Source organism: Eumetopias jubatus, unplaced genomic scaffold, assembly GCF_037043125.1.
Source record: "Eumetopias jubatus isolate StellerSeaLion01/CBP00866 unplaced genomic scaffold, mEumJub1_p1.0 scaffold_17, whole genome shotgun sequence".
NCBI classification, from domain to species: domain Eukaryota; kingdom Metazoa; phylum Chordata; class Mammalia; order Carnivora; family Otariidae; genus Eumetopias; species Eumetopias jubatus.
The window spans coordinates 81615943-81635708 of record NW_028274823.1 but is presented as its reverse complement, the minus strand read 5'-3'; the positions used below and the strand labels follow the sequence as shown (position 1 = coordinate 81635708).

The 19766-nt window shown below is 42.0% G+C and overlaps 1 protein-coding gene and 1 long non-coding RNA gene across 9 annotated transcripts in view; one reads left to right on the top strand and one right to left on the bottom strand.

The window, feature by feature from the left end:
• Positions 1-1652, bottom strand: part of ATAD1 (ATPase family AAA domain containing 1) — a 60219-nt gene extending 58567 nt beyond the window's left edge. The window contains exon 1 of one of the 3 annotated variants that reach the window (XM_028104560.2): positions 1562-1652. The gene's annotated coding sequence lies outside the window, so the exon portion shown is untranslated. Of the gene's footprint in view, positions 1-629; positions 652-1561 lie in introns of those variants that run through there. The other 2 variants (XM_028104564.2, XM_028104565.2) reach the window with 2 other exon arrangements.
• Positions 1653-1716: 64 nt separating this feature from the next.
• LOC114210305 (uncharacterized) overlaps positions 1717-19766 on the top strand; it is a 29806-nt gene continuing 11756 nt past the window's right edge. For 3 of the 6 annotated variants that reach the window (XR_015767139.1, XR_003609503.2, XR_015767135.1), the window contains exons 1-3: positions 1727-1812; positions 2293-2424; positions 5978-6072. This is a non-coding gene — a long non-coding RNA (uncharacterized LOC114210305). The other 3 variants (XR_015767138.1, XR_015767136.1, XR_015767137.1) reach the window with 3 other exon arrangements.

The following is a 19766-nucleotide window of genomic DNA, read 5'->3' as shown; positions in this document are numbered from 1 at the left end:
ATGGAGCTAGGGAGGAAAAGCCACCTAATTAAACTCTCTCCTCATGCAACAAATTCAAGTGTGCTTTCATCCATCAGCATGGATTCCTAAAGATGAGTTAACAATACTCCACTTAGAAGTAAGCCTTCATTCTAACAGAGTAAATTTGAAAATTCAGCTGGAAGATGTGATATCATGACGCAGGGATATTATTCATTGATGTAAATAAACCAACAGGCAAAAATCAAGGTTTTATTAGCTTAATCTGTGAAACCTAGTGCTATTCCAATAAAACATTTCCATTTATTTAAAAGCTTGAGTTAGCAGCGATAGAACCGCCACCTACTGGATGTTCACGGAACTACATGAACAACTAGGGCAAGTTTCAGTACATCCCAGTCGCCGAGACAATGACAATTTTTAATCCTATAAAAAATTTCAAGACATAAAACCTGGTAACTATACATTTTCCTATATTTAAATTAGTACCTGCAGTAGAGTACTCTAGACCTACGGCCATGTTTAAACCAGTAGTGCATCTTTCACAATGATTTTAAAATCCTGAAATGAAACTGAAACTCCTACTTGTAGGTTGTAACCGTATACACTTTATTGTCCACTCATCTATCGTTCGTATGACACGGACCCACCTGCAATATAAGGCCGTTACAGAAGCAATGCAGCAGAATACACAACAAAAGCTGCGTGTGCACACAGCAGTACGGAATGCATTTCAATCTTGTATAAATAAAAATTAAAAAATCAACAAAACACCCAAGTATGTACAAACGTACAGACGCTATTATGTACAACTAAGAAATATGGCAAAACCCTGCAATGCATAGTTATCTGTTAGGCAAACACGACACCAGACAGTTTCATTTAAAGAGTTCTCCGTTTCAGGACAGAAAACTTTAGAAATCGTACCACCTCGTCAGTGAGCAATCTACTGACAGGTTAGGGACCGAGAGTATGGTGTTTCTGTTCTAATTCACTGCAGGGTTGTAGAAAAGTTTTTCTCAACCCCAAAGTCCCAGTCTCGAGGGCAACAAGGCCCTAGGAACGCAGCCGGTGACAATGACTGCCAACCTTCCCATAAAGGACAGGTTATTATTAACAGCACCATCCTCTGCGAGAGCGTGCCCGGGCCTGAAGAACCCCCTCCGCCTTTGCACTAGGTAGTGGCAGTGCCCGTGCGACAGTCACACCCGGCTCCATCCGGCCGCCTCCGCCTAGGACCCCCGGTGTTGAGGTCGCCCGGGACGCCCCCAGGCCCCCGCGGCGACCCGGCTGTCTACCGAGAGTCCCTCGCAAGTCGCATAAATGGCGGAGGGGCGCAGCGCTAACGGAGACCCAAGGGCCTAGGCCGGGCCGGAAGCCAAGGCAGGCCCGGGACGCCCTTGGAGGTTAATCCGCCGGATACCCAGGGCTGCGGAAAGCCGGGGTCTGCACGGAAGAGGGCCGTGGGAGGAAGGCGCGGTGACCTTCCTCGCGCGGCCTCCCAGATCCCAGCCGGTCCCCAAGGGAGCTCAGCGGGATCCCGCGCTCGTCCCACGAGGCCCGGGAGAACCCCGCTACTCACCCCGGGGCGGACACTGAGGCAGCAGGAGCTCTCGGCCAGCCTCACACGGGAAGGAAACGCGGCCTGGGAGAGAATGCTTCCGGCGGGGGCCGTGCCCCGCCCCCTCGCGCGGAGCATGCGCCGCCCACGGCCGTCGGCAAGAAGAGAGCGCGCTTCCGGGTTTCAGACAAGGCGGAGTGCGGGGGTGACGCGGCGGGAGGGGGCTGGCGTTTTACGTGTAGCAGGTGCGGCCGCTTAGAGCACTCGCGGAGGTGCGGAGTTTAGCTACTGAGATGGGCTCGGGGAGGGCGCCAATCACAGCAGGTCCCTGCCGAGCTCGCGGGCTCCGGGCGCGACCCTGACAAATCGGGGAGCCTTTTCCAGAGTGCGAAGAAATGCTGTGCCTCCCCGCAGAGTTCTCCCCGACTCCTCCTTCAGCCTTCCGCCCGCCTCTCGCCCCTCACCCCGCGTGCACACCCGCAGGCTCCTGTTCTGTCTGTCCTTTAGCCATAGCGCTGACGCGCATGGCCACCCCCCACCCCTCACCATCTGCCTTTCAGTTTCTACGGTGAGCTCACCCTCCTCCCCCGTCTCCGCGCTAACAAACACCTGGGGGTGGCGCCTGAAAGCCATGTGAAACGACTTTGCAGCCCACCCAAGCAGGACCGGCAGTCGGGACAGAATAGGATATCTGGTAGCAGGATTTGCATTTCAGTGACTTCCCTTTTTCTTCTACACCTTCCCCTTTCCAGAATGAGAGACGTGACACAAGAGGTCCCAAGGGAGCAAACCTGAAAGCCAGCGCCACCTGAACGCACAGACGGCCAGGGGGCGAGATGATACTCCCCACTGTTTCCAGATAGAAGAAGCATCGCTTTCTTCAGGTAGAGGCGGCAAGACTACCCTCCTCCGGAGGGCAGTTTGTGCCTTTCTGCTTTAGACATCATCTTTGATGTCTAAAATGCTGCAGCCTGATTGTAGGAGTTAGTGTATGCTATGGATGCCTACTGGGTGTCCCGTGATCGGCTTCTATGTGCTTCACATCCATAATCCAAATTCCTCCAAAAAAACAATCCTCTTAAGTAGCCATGATTTTCTGTTTTTATTGACGAGCAAATTTTGAGGCCTAAGGAGAAAAACTTTCCTAAGTTCATGTACCTAATAGGCAAATTTCACTGGAACCAAATTTAATTCAGACCCTACCCTTTACACTTTCTCTTGGAGATAGTAATTTAATAGCAGTTCTATTTAAGTCTAGTTGAAAGAAGACCATGAAATGACAAAGTCGTAAGTCTTTAAAGGGTGAGGATGGGATGGCAGGGATGTGTAATATTTTAAAAACTATGATTGGGTTCATTAACAAGGATCAGAATGGAATTTAATACTGAATGATATGAAGCTAGGTTTAAGGAACTAGACTCGTTATTTAGAGAGGATATAGAACTTTGGGAAGAACAGGATGATTATAAGACCAGGACAGTTTACCAAACCAAAGCAAACCGAAACCATGGTTGCTCAGTAGTCTTGAAAGTAGTCTTGGAAGAGACTCTCCATTGGTTCCCTGGGATTATCCTCAGACTTATCCTCAGTCTGAGTCATTGCTTGGGATGCTCCTGGGAGCATGCATTGACAGAGCTAAAAGATAGAGATTACTGAAGGAAAGAACTTTAGGTGGCCCACTAAGATCGGCTCACCAGTAAGGAAAATGAGCTGAGAAATTCAAGATGGTAATGGACTTTCATCATTCACTGAGTGAAAATGTACCAAGGACCTCCGCTGCCTATGCTGAGGACCAGGGTGTCCAATCTACCCAGTTTGTCTGACACTAAGTGGGTTTTTGAAACATAGGACTTTGGATGCTAAATCAGAGAAAGTCTTAGGCAAACCATGAGGAGCTGATCCCCTATTAGGGACATCTTATATGGATTCTAGAATGAAGTGGAACTCCCGATATGATTGCATCTAGTCTCAATTCACCTGCAGTATGACTGTACAGGAAGTTGTTGGTAAAGTAGTCAAGACTGGCCATAGAGAGTCTGTGTGCCCCCAAATAAATTCTCTGCTCATTTCTTTTCCAGTGGTTTGGCTATAAACCAAGTACCTGCTGTCTGCACCTATACCTTTTGGACCTAACTTTCATTTAGCAAATTTTCAAGAAGCCTCTTATGTCTGCGTCCTAAGACATCAAATTACTGTCTTCTCACATATCATGCACGTTCATTTCCAGCTATCACTAGATCAGCTAAGTTCTTCCAGAATAGAGCTGAGTGAACATATGCTTTTCATCATAGGATAGCTTTATATAATTCCTGGCAGCACAAAACACCATATTTGGCCCACAGTAGGGGCTCAATAAATAATTCATTATGTATAACATTAATCAGGAAATTATGACAACAGATTTTTTTGTAGACTTTCTGGGCCTTCCCCTTGTGATTGTTAGAATCAAGATATTAAAAATAATTATTACGTTTATTATAGAAAGTTGGGTTTTGGGTTTTTTGTTTTGTTTTTGGTTTTGTTTTGTTTTTTACCAATGCCTCCTAAAACAGTTTATGGCAGTTCTTCCCACTTGGAACTGAATTATCCTTTACGTTTGTTAGTTGGATGGGAGTGTGATTAATTTGCTCCACAGCCAAGGTGAATCTTTGCACTAGACCCTGAAGGGGAAGGGATTCCTTAGATTAGGGGTTCTCCGATTTCATTGTGGGTCTGTTCACTTGGACAACTTGGCAAAATGCCCATTCCTACGTTATAGACTTAGAAGCTCCCATTTAACTGCTCTAGGTTTTGGGGATTTGAATTTTGAATAAGCATCTGAGATGGTTTTGGATACTTGGAAAAACTGCCCTAGTCAGTGATGATTTTAAGATTTTTTTTTTTTTATTCATGAGAGACGGGGGGGGGGGAGAGAGAGAGAAGCAGAGGGAGAAAGCAGGCTCCCAAGGAGCGGGGAGCCTGATGCGGGATTCAATCCCAGGATCCTGGGATCATGACCTGAGCCGAAGGCAGACGCTTAACCATCCGAGCCACCCAGGCGCCCTAGTCAGTGATGATTTTCGATGTATTTTTACAAAAACCTTTTATGTTCCAGCTCCAAAAGCCTGTCTGGTCAGCTGAACCATTAAGTCAGATGATGTATAGCAAAAAATCAAGGCAAGGAAGTCTCACGTTGAGATTCAGAATAAAATCTCTTTGAAAGGAAAAACAAATCTAAAATTTTTGGATAAGCAGACACATTACACCTGACCCTATTTGTTGCTCATTAGAAATGACTCTCTTGGGCGCCTGGGTGGCTCAGTTGGTTGGGCGACTGCCTTCGGCTCAGGTCATGATCCTGGAATCCCGGGATCGAGTCCCGCATTGGGCTCCCTGCTCGGCAGGGAGTCTGCCTCTCCCTCTGACCCTCCCCCCTCTCATGTGCTCTCTCTCTCTCTCTCTCTCTCATTCTCGCTCTCTCAAATAAATAAGTAAATAAAAAATCTTTAAAAAAAAAGAAATGATTCTCTTGACAGTGATTTAGAAAGAGCAGAACTTCAACAAATATATAGAATTACATCGCGGTAATTATGCCAGTATAATAGTCACTTGGTAGCCTTGGTTCTTTTAAAAGTTTCTTTTGACAAGTTAAATAGGATGGTTGGAGAAAGAACAGTAAAGCAAGAATATGGTACCTGAAACCAGAGAAGCACCGAGAAAGACCGAGATTAAATTGCTTGAAGCTCCAATAGAAAGAATAAGATGGCAACAAGGCAAAAGTAATGGAAAATTAAAATTTCAACAGAATGGAAGGAGTGGAAAGATGAATTGATAGCTCCATTCTATAAAAAGCACAGAGAGCTAACAGATGCAATAGCAAAGTTGTTCAGCTCTTTCAAAGTTGAAAGAACATGTTGTAAATTTACTTTTCATGCTTTTTACGTTTTAAAATTTTACACATAATTTAAAACGTGTGTATACGTACTTCTGTAATGTTATCAGGGTTGCACTAAACCACAATCTTCCATCGCCACATAATCCTTTTTCTTAAGTACTACTACCAATTGGACTTTTTTACAGTTTATGCTAGCCATAAACATCGTCTAGAACTTGGATATTTATTTTAAACCTGCAGTGTTTTGTTGTTTAGCTTTAATACGGTACTGAAAATATACTGCTCAAATGATACTGTCTGTGGAAAGTCGGGATGGATCAAAACGGAATTGCTTGGGAAGAAGGCTAACCCCACTGTAGACTCATTAGCAAAAGTTTTAAAGCATAGATGAAAGAGCAGTCTCCCTAGGATTCATTTAGGACCTTCATCAATACCCTTCCATATGCTTTTCTTCAATGGGAGAGAGGATGCGAGGGATTGGGTGAGAATGACAAAGATGTGAATTCATCAGTGAACATGGAAAAAACAGTAGTTGAAACATTAATTCTCAATTTCTGTAACAGCAGATTGATAGATGAAGCATAAAACAAGACCAGATGCTGTGGTTTCCAGGATGCACTTGGCTTCCCATGCTTTATAACCTGGAGCATTTATTGCTGTAAGTAGGTCACTTGCTTGCTCTCATTTACCTGATTCGAGGAAAATGCCCTTGAAAGTATTTGGAAAAGAATGTGTGCTGGTATTTAATATTCTAAAAATTAAGATTCCATAAAACCCCTTTTCCCCCCATTTCTCTATTAGTTTGAATAAGTTGTAACCCTGAAACATAAGTGAAACAAAAATGGATGAGAAGAATTTGAGATCTCATTTTCTAAGCACAAAAACACTAAAATCCTGTGTCCATTCTGTTTTCCCCCATAATTTACTCTACTGAGCCCCGACACAGTATCCATCTCTCAGAATTCTAATTGGGGTTTAAGTTTTTGTATTCTCTTATCAGATGTGAACTTCTTGAGAAGAGAGGATGCCTAGGACATAGGAGGGGCTTAACAAATGCTTCTTTAAAGTTTATGTATTGAAGTGTAGTTGACACACAAAGGTTATATTAGTTTCACGTGTACAACATGATGATTCCACAACTCTGTACATTCCGCCGTGCTCACCACAGTAAGCACAGTCACCATCTGTCACCATACGAGGTTATTACAATATTGTTGACTATATTCCTGATACTGTGCTTTTCATCCCCATGTCTTACTTATTTTATAAACAGAAGTTTAATCCCCTTCCCCTATTTCATCCATCCCTCCGCTCTCAACTAGTGTTTTAATTAATTGATTTCCCCCCCAAATCTGACCTATCTAATGGGGCTTTTTAGGCTCCATTCCTACAGATTTCACCTGACTAGGGGAGAAAAAGGAAGGAAAGACATGGTTCAAAGACAGGAGATGTGGAATCAAGCCATTTTACTGACCGTACGTATATTATTGCCGTGTTGTGATAGGTCCATTCCTGATGTGTCCACCAGAGACCAGTCTCATCAGGGTGAGTCTCGGTACCCATAGGATTCAAGAACATGGACACTGCAGTCCAACAGACCTGGGTTTGAATGCATGATCTGTTCTTTTTTACTAGCTCTTTCACTTTGGGCCATTTATTAAGCTCACTAAGCCGCAACTTCCCCATTTTTATGTGGGGACAGAACAGTGTGCATGCCATGGAGTTGCATTGAAAATTAAATGAGACAGTATCAGGAAAGTGCTGAGCTCTATGCCTGGCAACTAGCAAGTACTCAATAAACATGCCATTGTAATACTGATATTTTTATTATACTGTGAAATGAGGTTCTCTCATTTCCAGAAGTCTCTAAGGACAAAGATTCCTTCATATCTCCATAGTATTTGCATGAAGACTTCACCTCCCAAAGTTTTAACCATAGCACCTCGCCTGGGTTCTCTGACTGGTGAAGGGCCACGCCTCTCTCTTTGCCTTCTTGATTCTCTCATTCTCACTCTCAACACACCTCTCTGGCCGACTCTTCCTGATGAGTAGTCAAGAAACCATTTTTGATAGTTATATAAGATCTATAAGATTCCATCCTTATGGTCACCAACAATTAAATTTAAAATATCGATCAATCCATGAAAATAGCTATGTGGATATTTCTCAGTTCACTGAAGACCATTACTGATATTGGCTGTTGTTCCCATCTGTCTAATAACAGCCATTTATTGAGCTTACAGTTCTGGCTCTCATGGAGTTCTAAAGACTAAAACATCTTATAAAAATGCAAGTCCTCACAGGGCTATTGATTTTTTTTAAAGCTAAAGGTTTATCCTATATTTCATCCCCATTTATCATTTGTTTAGGGAAAACTTCTTCCCTTCGATTGTTGAGTGGGTTTTGCACAAGAAAAAGAAATTAGTTCATTGGGTAAAGGTGGGATGCTGAGCCAGACTGGAGATTTTAGAAGTCGATACTTTGCCTGTCTTTATGTTTTCTTTGCAAACTACAACTTTCTTATCACACTTGGGGACTATCATTAACATCAGAGCTGCTATTCTTCATATAAAATTTAATTCATTTGAGCACAACACATTTAAAAAAAAAAAATTTACTATGTGCAACTCATGGAAACGCTCCTGAAATTGAGGGAGTTTTCCTGAGCAAAAGAAGCACTATATCCTGGTTAGAGACTGAGTATGTGGCTTTCAAAAGCAAAGACAAGGTCAAACCTTGCTGATTTTAGATGTTTAAGAAGGAGATTATACTAGACCTTCTTTCACCCTAGAGAAGCCCCACAATAGTGTACTGGCAAGCTAACATTAAAATCACCCGTCTCATCTTTTTATTGTCAGTGTTTCTGGAACCAGAAAAACAAAACAAAGGTGTAAGTAAGAAACGAAAGAAAGAAAAGCCTGTAACTTGAGTCACAGAAGTACAGGAAACAAATCAAGTATACTAAGTTGGCTGTGCTCAAAGCCGCGTTCAACTTCAAAACACTATACCTGATAGAGTTTCACGCACCTTTCTCCTTTCCAGTCCGTTGCTAGTGATTAAGCTTAAACTCTAGAACTATTCTGAGAGCAGTCAATGCTGAATGAGTCCAGTGCCAGAGGCATGGCCCATACCTGTTCCTTTATGTCCTCTGTGTTCTCAGGTAAATGGGGAGGGGGGCCACAAAGGGGACAGTTAAGGAAAGGAGGCAAAGAGGTTGACCCTCCGACAGTGTTTTTCCCCGCTGTGGTATTGTGCAAAAAGCAGAAGAGATGCTAATGATTCTTAACCAGCTGAAAGCATGAGAATTTTGTCTAGATGATCTTGAATCTCAGGCTGGACAGTGTTCCACCTTCCACAGTCCAATGCATCCATCATTCAGTCCTGCTTGGGCTAGATAGACTGGCTTTCCGTAGTCTGTTAGTCCTGTTGTCCTCATGGGCTAGTGTCGAAGGAGCCTTCCCCGACTCCTTTCTTAGAACTCGTGGAGGTAGACGGGGAAACAGTTTGAGTGGTGTCTAAAGTCATGAAATACAGTGATTGTTCATTTTTTTTGGAGAGGGGAGGGGTAAAGAGTAAATAATCCTACTTCCTCAGTTGAGTGAAGAATCATAAGCATTTCCAGCACGTGAACTCACACATGTAGACAAAAACAGGAGACAACTAAAAACCTCTCCGGAGACATTCTTCCTCATTCGATAGGAGGGTGGGGGTCTATGATACTCCGTTTTGGTAACCATCTCCAAATTCTGTCTCTGTACCCGATACAGGAAAGTATTGCCAAGTCCAGAGTGTCAGGTACAAATACAGCCTCTCTCAAAATAGTTTCGAGCATGCAAGATGCAGGTTATTGAGTACAGCATTTGAGAAGTTCTGACAACACTAAAGGGAAGGGTCAGCTCTGTGGCCCTGTCACATGTCAGATGGCCTTTCTGGGTCACCTCCTCTGGAACTGAGCTAGTTCTACCAGCTTCGTCATTCCACGGTTCTGTGATTCTCTCTGGCCTGAGTGTGAAGCAACTTTGGTTTGAATCTCTTCCCCCCTGCGACCCAACAAATGAATGCTAAGTTTGAATTCTAGGTTTGGGAGTAGAGTTGGAAATACTAAGTGAGGAAGGTTTCTGAGAAGATTTGTGTAGTAACCCCTTGTTGGCCACCATTCTGCCCGTCCTAGTTTAGTCACAATGTGGTTTCACATTTGTATGCTTGAATCGTAAAATGGGTATGTCTGGAAGAGTTCAGTTCCTTTAAATTAAAGGACTTAGCTCCACTTACCCCTACCCCCATCTGCACCCCTATCCCAATCTTAAGGTCAGATGGTAAAGATGGAGGAGGTCTGCTCTTCTCCACCCTGTCCATATATGACAAGTAGAGGATAACAGTAGGAGGCCGGGCCTGGAGAAACCATGCCCTTCTTTTGCGGAGAGACCAGCTGGCTACTAAGAATGTTGCCAAGGCTTGCAAAAATGGTACTAGAGAGAAAGCAAATGCAAGAAAGCATTAAATATCAATATACTAAGGGCTACATCAAGAACTTTTTCAAAAAGAAGTGTGGTTAATATAAAATAAACCCCATCTTCCATAGCAGATCATGGCTCCCAGGATATGAGCTCATGAGCAACTGAAGGAAAATAGTCTTTTCTGCTTTATTACCAATATTATTGTTTTATTCTCTTGTAAATTCCCTATTTTCTGTGAAACCTTGAACTTGCCAGGTTTTAGCTAACAAGGCACTTTTCAGGAAGGTACCTATCACCACCCCCAGTTAGTGAGAGATCACTATGACAAATTTTGAAAACACTCACATAGATTCTAATGAATCATGTTTTAATTGAGAGCTGAAGAGGAAGAGTGCAGAAGTAAGAACATAGATTTAGCTGTACCTATGTGTTCCTTTGGTACTTTTATTAACAGAAAAAAATTCACCTCTTTTTTTTTAAAGAAGGTTTTAAAATCTCATTCTCTAGGAAGTAAATTCAAGAGTAGCAAGTTCCATACCTCTTCTACACGGTACAATTTACTGTTAATTTCATTGACTGTTGATATACTGAGTGGTGTGTTAAGCTTGGAACACATCTCTCTCACTGAAGTAACAAACCAATATTAAGAAAGATAAGACACATGCATTTTTCCCTTGATAAAGACACCTTCTCCAGTGTTATAGAAATGATTAGGGAAGACCTAGATATATTTTTAGGAGGATATAAGTTCAAGGAATCACATTCTTTCAGGATTGAAAGGAATATCACATGTCATTGAATCTTAGTGGATGCCTCTGAATCTTGAACTTATCCTGATACAAATTGTTTTCAAATATTATAACAACAGTGTATCCTATTTGAGTTTTATTTTAAATTAACATATGGTAAAATTGACAGTGTGTGCATATGTGTGTGTGTTTACAGTTCTCTGAATTCTGATACAATAGATTCATATAACCACCACCACAATCAAGATACATAACAGTTTCATTCTCCTTAAAAACTACCTTGTGTGACTCCTTTGTAATTACCTCCCCAACCCCTGGCAGCCACGGATCTGTTCTCCATCACTGTAGGTTTGTCTTTATGGGAATGACATAGCAATTAAATCATGCAGCATGTAACCTTTTGAGACTGGCTTCTATTTGGCATGCCTTTGAGACTCATCCAAGATGTGCATATGTCAATAATTCACTCATTTTAATTGCTGAGTAGTATTCCATCCTACTACAGTTTGTTCATTCAGTCACTGAAGGACATTTAGGTTGTTGCCAGTTTTGGGTAATTATGACGAGAGCTGCTATAAGCATCTATGTGAACAGAAGTTTTTATTTCTGTAGAATAAATACTGAGGAGTGGAATTGCTAGGTCATATGATAAGCATCTTTTTAACTTTATGAGTAACTGCCCAACTGTTTTCCACAATGGCTGGACCATTTTGCATTTCCACGAGAAGGTACGAGCATTCCGTTTGTTCTGCATTCCCACCAGAACTTGGTATCATCAGTATTTTTTAAGTATTCTAATAGCTATCTGATTGTGCTTTTGGATGGCATTTCCCCTAATGACTAGTGACAGTAACACTTTTTTCATGAGCTTAGTTGCCATGCATTTATCTACTTTGGTGAGACACCTGTACAAGCCTTCGGTTCATTTTACAATTAGGTTATTTTCTTACTGTTGGGCTTTGAGGGTTCTTTATGTATTCTAGATACAAGGCCTTTGTCGGTCTGTAACTTATCTTTTTATGCTCTTACTAGTATCTTTTGTTAAGTTTTAAATTTTGATCAAGTCCAATTTATCACTTTTTTTCATTTATGGATCATGTTTTTGGTGTCATGTGTAAGAACTCTTTGCCATACCCCAGGTCATGATGACTCTCTCTAAAGGTTTCTTCTGCAAGTTTTATATTTTACATTTAGATCTGTGATACATTTTGAGTTCATTTTTGTATAAAGTGTGAGATTTAGGTTGAGGTTCATTTTTTTTTTTAATTTATGTATTTATTTGACAGAGAGAGACACAGTGAGAGAGGGAACATAAGCAGGGGAAATGGGAGAGGGAGAAAAAGGCTTCCTGCTGATCAGGGAGCCCGATGCGGGGCTCAATCCCAGGACCCTGGGATCGTGACCTGAGCCGAAGGCAGATGCTTAATGACTGAGCCACCCAGGCGCCCCCTTGGTTAAGGTTCATTTTTAAGTATACGAACATCTAACGCTTTTTGTGGAAAAGATGATCTTTTGGACCTTTGTCAAAAATTAGTTAGCCATATTTGTGAGGATGTCTTTTTGGGTTCTCTGTTCTGTTCCACTGAGTTTTTGTCTGATCTACGTGACTATCCCTTCACCATGACCACACTGTCCTGTTAATCTAGCTATAGAGCATAACTTAAAAGTCAGGTAGTGGGATTCCTCCGATGTTTTTCTTCTTTTTCAAACTTATTTTGTCTTTTTCTAGTTCCTTTGAATTTCTATGTTAATTTTAGGATCAGCTTGCCTGTATCCACAAAAATTCTGATGGGATATTTAATAGAATTGAGTTAAATCTGTGCCTCAGCTTGGGGAGTTAAGTTTCTTGTCCCCCAGTAGGTCTTCCCATTTGTTTAGGGCTTTTTAAAAATTTCTTTTATTAGTGTTTTGTAGTTTTTAGCGTGGAGATCCTGCTTATGTTTTGTTAAATCTATTCTTAAGTATTTAAATAATTTTGGAGTATTCTAATTATTTAAAAAAATCAGTTTCAGTTGTTCATTGCTGGTATACAGATAAGACTATTTTTGTGTTTTTACCTTATGTCTGTGACCTTCCTTAACTCAGTTCTAGGGGGAGTTTTTTGGGTCACTTTTGGTTTCAATCATGTCATCTGCAAGTAGGGACATTTTCATTTCTTCCTTTTCAATATGCATGCCCTTTATCTCTTATTCTTGCCTTATCATACTGGCTAGGAGTTTTATTTATTTATTTATTTATTTATTTATTTATTTATTAAAAGATTTTATTTATTTCTTTGACAGAGAGAGACACAGCAAGAGAGGGAACACAAACAGGGGGAGTGGGAGAGGGAGAAGCAGGCTTCCCACAGAGCAGGGAGCCCGATGTGGGGCTCGATCCCAGGATCCTGGGACCATGACCTGAGCTGAAGGCACACGCTTAATGACTGAGCCACCCAGGCGCCCCTGGCTAGGAGTTTTAGTATGATGTTAAATAGCAATGGTGGGAAGGAACATCTTTGCCTTGTTCCTGATCTGAAGGGGAAAGTAGTCAGTCTTACATCACTAAGTATGATATTAGATGTTAGCCTTTTGTACATGACCTTTACGAGGTTGAGGAAGTTCCCTTCTTTCTTAGTTAGCTGACAATTTTTTTTTTAATCTTGAATGGATGTTGAATTTTTTCAAGTGCTATTTCTGCATCAATCGATATGGTTATGTAGCTTCTCTTCTTTAGTCTATTAATACAGTAGATTACATTGGTTGGTTTTTTTAAAATGTTGAAGCAGCTTTGCCTTTTCAGGATAAGCCCTGCTTGGTCGTAGCATATAATTAAAAAAATACTTCAGTGTTCAATTTGCTAAGATTTTGTTTGATTTTTATGTCAATGTTTATGAGAGATATTAACCTAGAGTTTTTGTTGGTTTTTTGTTTTATTTGTTTTTGGGTTTTTTTTTTTTTTTTTTTGTATTGCCTTTGTCTGGTTTTGGTGTCAGGGTAATGCTGGTTTTATAAAAATGAGTTGGGAAGTGTTCCGTCCTCTTCTATTTTTTGGAATAGTTTGTGTAGAATTGGTATCCTTTCATCTTTATATGTCTAGTAGAATTCTACGGTGTAATCATCTAGGCCTGGAAAATTATTTTGAAAGTTTTTTTTAAAAATGTCCTTATAGTTATAGGATTCTTTAGGTTGTCTGTTTTCTTTTTGATGAGTTTTGGTAGTTTGCTTTCAACAATTATTAATTCTACCTAAGTTGTCATATTTATGTGTTTAGAGATGCTTATTGAATTCCCTTAATACCTTTGTAATATCTGTAGGGTCTGTAGTGATAGCCTCTTTTTGATTCCTGATAATGATAATTTATTTTTTTTTTTTGGTTAAGATTTAGGAATTTCATTTCTCTCAAAGGACCAGTTTTTTTTTAAAGATTTTATTCATTTATTTGAGAGAGAATGAGAGAGAGCGCCTGAGGAGCAGGGGGAGGGGCAGAGGGAGAAGCAGGCTTCCCGCGGAGCAGGGACCCCGATGCGGGGCTCGATCCCAGGACCCCGGGATCATGACCTGAGCTGAAGGCAGACGCTCAAGGACTAAGCCACCCAGGGGCTCCTACCCTCCGTAGTTTCTGATGAGAAACCTGTAGTCACTGAATTGTTGCCTTGTAAGTAATATGTCATTTTTTTTTTTTTTTTTGTCTTCAATCATTAGCAGTTTGATTATGCTGTATTTGGGCATGGATTTCCTTGGATTTCTCATGTTTAGGGTTTACTCAGCTTCTTGAATCTGTAAGTTTATATTTTTTACCAAATTTGGGAAATTTTTAATCTACTCGAATATGTTTTACTGCATTGTATTCTTTCTATTCCTCTTCTGGATCTCCAGTAACATGAATATTAGATCTTTTGGTTTTGTCCCGTTGGTCTCTGAGGCACCGTGCATTTTCTTCCCATTATTTTTTCTCTTCATTGTTCAGATTGAATAATTTCTCTTGAGTTACTTCAAATTCACTGACTCTTTCCTGTGTCATCTCTGTTCTGGGATTCGGTCCATCCAATGAGTTCTTTATTTTGGTTATTTTACTTTTCAGTTATAAAATTTCAATTTTGTTGTCTTTACCTTCTGTTTCTTTATATTTAAGAATATTTCCCCTTACTTCTTGGTACACTTTTATATAACTGCTTTACAGCCTTGGTTAGTTAATTCCAGCATCTGTATCATATGTGCATTGACCTCTGTTACTGTCTTTTCACATGTGAGTTGAGATTTTCCTGGTTCTGTGTATGGTGAATAATTTTGAATTGTATCCCAGACATTTAGAATATTATAAGACTCTGGGTTTTGTTTAAATCCTGTGCAGGATATTGATATTTTTGTTCTAGCAGGCAATAGAGGTAGTTGCGTTCAAGCTACAAATTCTAACCAATATTCTGTGGGTTGTGGTTTCAACGTCCATTCTGTTTTCAAAGCATTTGTAGTACTATTTGGATCTATGTTCTATGTGTGCCACTGCTCAGTGATCAGTCTGGGACGTGTGTGGTAGCCCATCCTTTAGTTCGGTCTCAGAGTCTTTTTTTTTTTTTTTAAGATTTTATTTATTTTAATCTCAGAGAGACACAGCGAGAGAGGAAACACAAGCAGGGGGAGTGGGAGAGGGAGAAGCAGGCCTCCAGCAGAGCAGGGAGCCCGACGCGGGGCTCGATCCCAGGACCCTGGTATCATGACCCGACCCGAAGGCAGACGCTTGAACTACTGAGCCACCCAGGCGCCCCCGGGCTCAGAGTCTTTGGTACAGTTTAGGCTCAGCTCTGGCTTGAGGGGGAGCCTAGGAGTTTATAATCAACTTTATCTCTTACTTTCCTGAGTTTCTCCTTCTCCATGATCTCTGGTCCTTCCTGGCTCCCTGGACTTCGTCTTTTACTCCCATCACCAGAAAGCTAATGTTTTAGTTATCCTGTTCCGCTGCCTACTTCCTGAGACTGGGCCATGCCTGGGGCCAAGCAGTAAAGGGACAGAGAGAAAACAACTGATTTTGCCCACCCCCCTGGGACCACAGCTTCTCCATAGAGAAAGGTTTCCTTCCCTCAGAGATTTTGGTGCCTGTGGGCCCCCACTGCCACGGTAGTCATTGCTATTGCTGGGGCAGCAGGATTTCCTGGGGCCTAGGGTACTAGAGAACAGAGAAAAGAACAGGAAAAAATGGCAGATTTCCTGGACTCTCTGAGCATTAGGAAGTGCTTTTCCTGATCCTTGAGCCAGAACAGAACTGAAAGCCTTCTTCAAGAGCTTTCTCTGTGCCCTGGCACCCATTCCGAGTTTCAGGCTGCCTTACATCTAGTGACCAGGGGATTCTGATAGGGGAAAAAACAAAGCAGAAAACTCACTGCTGGGAGGACCTGGGTGGCTCAGGCAGTGAAGCATCTGCCTTTGGCTTGGGTCATGATCCCAGGGTCCTGGGATAGGGTCCCACGTTGGGCTCCTCACTCATCGGAGTCTGCTTCTCCCTCTCCCTCTGCCCCTCCCCCTGCTCCTGTGTTCTCTCTCTCTGTCTCTTAAATAAATAAAATCTTAAAGAAAAACAACTCACTGCTGATTTAGTGGTGCTTTGCAAAGTTCTGGTCTTCTTTCCTAGTTCACCTGCTACTATTTATAGGCTTTTCAAAGAGCTGTTCCATGTGTTCCATCCAGGTCTCATAGGTACATTCAGTGAGAAAAGCAGGGTAGAGTGTGCTTACTCCTTTTACCTAGAACTGGAATAACACATTTTATTTGCTGTTATGGACCGAATGTTAAAGTCCCTCCAAAATTCATATGTTGGAGTCCTAACCCCCAATATGATGCCAATTAGAGATAGGGCCTTTGGGAGGTAATTAGGATTGGATGAGGTCATGGAGATGGGGCCCTTATGATGGGATTAGGGCCTTTATAAAAAAGGGACACCAGAGGGCGCTTGCTCTCGTGCTCTCTCTCTTCCTCCCCCCCCCCCCCCCCCCCCCCCCCCGCTCCCTGCCATGTGTGCCATCTGCAAACCAGGAACTGAATTGGCCACCACCCTGATACTGTATTTCACAGCCTCCAGAACTGTAAGAAACTAAATTTCTGTTGCGTAAGCCTCCCAGTCTAAGGTACTTTGTTATGGCCATCCAGCCTCACTTAAGACAGTTTCCAAAATAATCATGAAAAACATTCATGGCCCTACATATTGTGTCACTCTTCCCAATTCAGCCACAGCTTTCCCACATAGTTCTGCGTAGTTCCACCGAGCATATTTTCTGCAAGGTTTATTAACAATTTTTACTGAACTGAATTTTCAGACAGAAAAAGAAACAATCCCCTAAAACTAGACTGGTAGCTTTAATGCTTTTTATTGTTGAGTTATAATGTCTCAAATATGTATATTTTTTGATATGTCAATGTTTTGAATTAATTTGCTGCTTGATTGTTTGGGTCCTGGTCCCCTTGACTCAATTTGCTCCGTGTTTCACTGTCAATCACCTCAAGGCTAAATGGCCCAGGTCCTGTTTGGACCAATTATTTTTATTTATTTATTTTGTGTCTTTAAGAAGCTTATTTCAAAGTGCATATGGTGAGAAGCCCACCGTCCATTTCTTTCACATACAGCATGGTAAAATACCAGAAATGAGAGTAGTGCCGAATAAACGTAATTGAGTAGAAGGAAGATAAGGGAGCTACGGAACCCTGCTTCGCTCACTTGATAAAGGCTTGTCATTGGCAGGTAATAGTTTTAAATAAATTCATATATGAAAAAAACAGAACACTAGTCATTCTTGACCATCAACAATGAAGGACAAGTCCTCATAATTGGAGTGGAACGAGACTGGAACTAAGTTACTGTCTCAAGTAAGCCGAAGACTCTAGAAGCGAGCTTTGGTACCTTAAGGCAGTTTCAGGTCATGCTCTATTGCTCTCCACCAGATGGACTTCCTTTTCCATTTTTTTCTCCCACTAATCTTTTCCATCTCACCTGTTCCGTTTTCTTTTTCCCCTTTGCACAAACTTTTACCTCTATGAACTTGTGTTAATCTGTAGAGCAGGCTCTAAAGGAGCCGCTGGTCCTCGAGGGTAATGCCTTTCCTTCCTCTGCCTCTCATCTCTTCCTTGCATGCCCTCTCCACCCGCATTCCTATTCCACCATACTGTCCTTCTCCCTAAGAGCGAGCTCTAGTTCTGCCCATGGTGGCAAGAAGGCACGGCTTTCATTCTGCTAGGGTTCCCTTGAGAATAAAAGCTCATTACTTATTCTAGAATAAGAATGCTGCAGTGCCCCCCCCAACTAGAGTTTTATTCAACCATTACATTGTTCCAGAGTTAATATGTATAATTTGTGAAACTAAACCTCACTTGTGATTTGGCCACTTCCATCTTAGAGAAAATCAAAAGAACAGTGTTAGAAACAAATAATTTCACCAGAACCTGTTTGAAAGAGAAGAGTTCGCCTCTTGAATAAAATTAGGAGTCCACATCCTGGGCATTTTGGTTATTTGTGCTGCAGCTGAGGAAAAGGTAAGGTATATCACTGTGTTTGGTTTGTAATTAAAACAGTATCATAGGTGCCCCCACCCCCTTCAGAGCACAGAGTATTAACTAAGGTGGACATTTCCTCTGTTGATGTTCCCTCTGGGAAACAAAAGATAGAAATAGTGAGAAAGGCCTTTCCAGATAATACCCCACACCAAAGTATTGAAAGAAAAGGTTCATATAACATGACATGATAATGTCATGTAACATATGAATATTATTACCTAAGGATTATATTATATCCAGCTGATAAGTTGTATTTGTATGTTTAAGTGTGTATTTGAAAAAGTACGTGGTCTTTCAATTATTGAGTTTATAAATCCTTAACTGAGTGTCTGGGAAAAAACTGTGCTAGGCATTGTGAGGACAAAGGTTTACACAAGAGGGTTTTTTTTTTTTTTTCCCCCCTAACCTTCAAGAAATGTCAGCGCAAAGCGGGAGTAGCTTCACTGAAGTGAAGATTAAGATGGGGCTAGGTGTTGTCAGGGCTGAAGCTCGAGAGTCTAGGTGCCTTTTAGGTTCTGTTACTGTACCTTCTGACCGCTGTGAATCAGGCAGGTTCTTGGGGAGCCTCAGCTGGTTTGCTCTTTGCACAGTTCAGCTGTGATTAGCATCCTTCTAGTTGGTAGGAGACATTGTCCAGGAAACTCTCTAGCCCGTGGGGGAGGTGGCATCTTCTGAACCAGCACCCCCCCGCACCCCCCCCCCCCCGGCAGAGAACTTTGAACGGGTGGAAGAAGGAGTTCGTGTGCATTCTTGCTCATGTCACAATGTTGGGCCTGTGACTCAAGCATGTGGCAGGTCACTGTGATTGGACCATTGGATCACCAGGCCCTGACTTTAGAGTGGCCAATGCTGCTTTTTCAACTCTTAACTGCCACATGGGTACGACATAAGATATATCAATAAAAGACATAAAATTATTTTAAAAATACTGTTTATTGGGACATCTTGAAGGACTGGGGTCAAGGGAGTGCTTGTTTCCTTACCATCTCCAATCTGGCACATGTTGATAATTATTCGTCACTCATTCAGCATTTACTGAAAGCTTACCAAATGGCAGACAGCGTGCAAGGTGTTGGAGGGGGCAGCTGGGCAAGAACAAAGGAACAGAAGCTCTCTCTTCCCTCCGTGACAGCTAACAGTGGACACTCCTACAGTGTTTACCACATGCCAGGCTTGTTCTGAGTGCTGCATAGCTCCGCTCCTAACCCTTAGAACAGCCCCATCCGTTAGTACTAGTACTGTCCCCATTAGACACCGGACAACCCTGGCCTGCAGAGAGATGCACCAGCTTGCCAAAGATCTCACAACTGGAACGCGGCGGAGCAAAATTTGAAAGCAGACCGTCTGGCTCTGGAAACTGTGCTTTTAACCTCCATGCCAAATAGCTGCTCAAGGAATTTATGGTCTGAGTATACATGGGTAAGTACATCTGTTTTCAGGGTGAGGCAGCGAAAAACGGTGTAGAGGGAAGACAAGAAGGGACTCAGGTTGAGTGTGTTTGCCTAAACGGACACCAAGAGTGTCTGACTCAAGAAATGCTCCATTCCATGCCCCAAGGTGAAGAATGGAATGACAGGACATTATTAAGCACGGTGAAAAGTTGGAAATATTTGCCAGCAATGGCAGTGC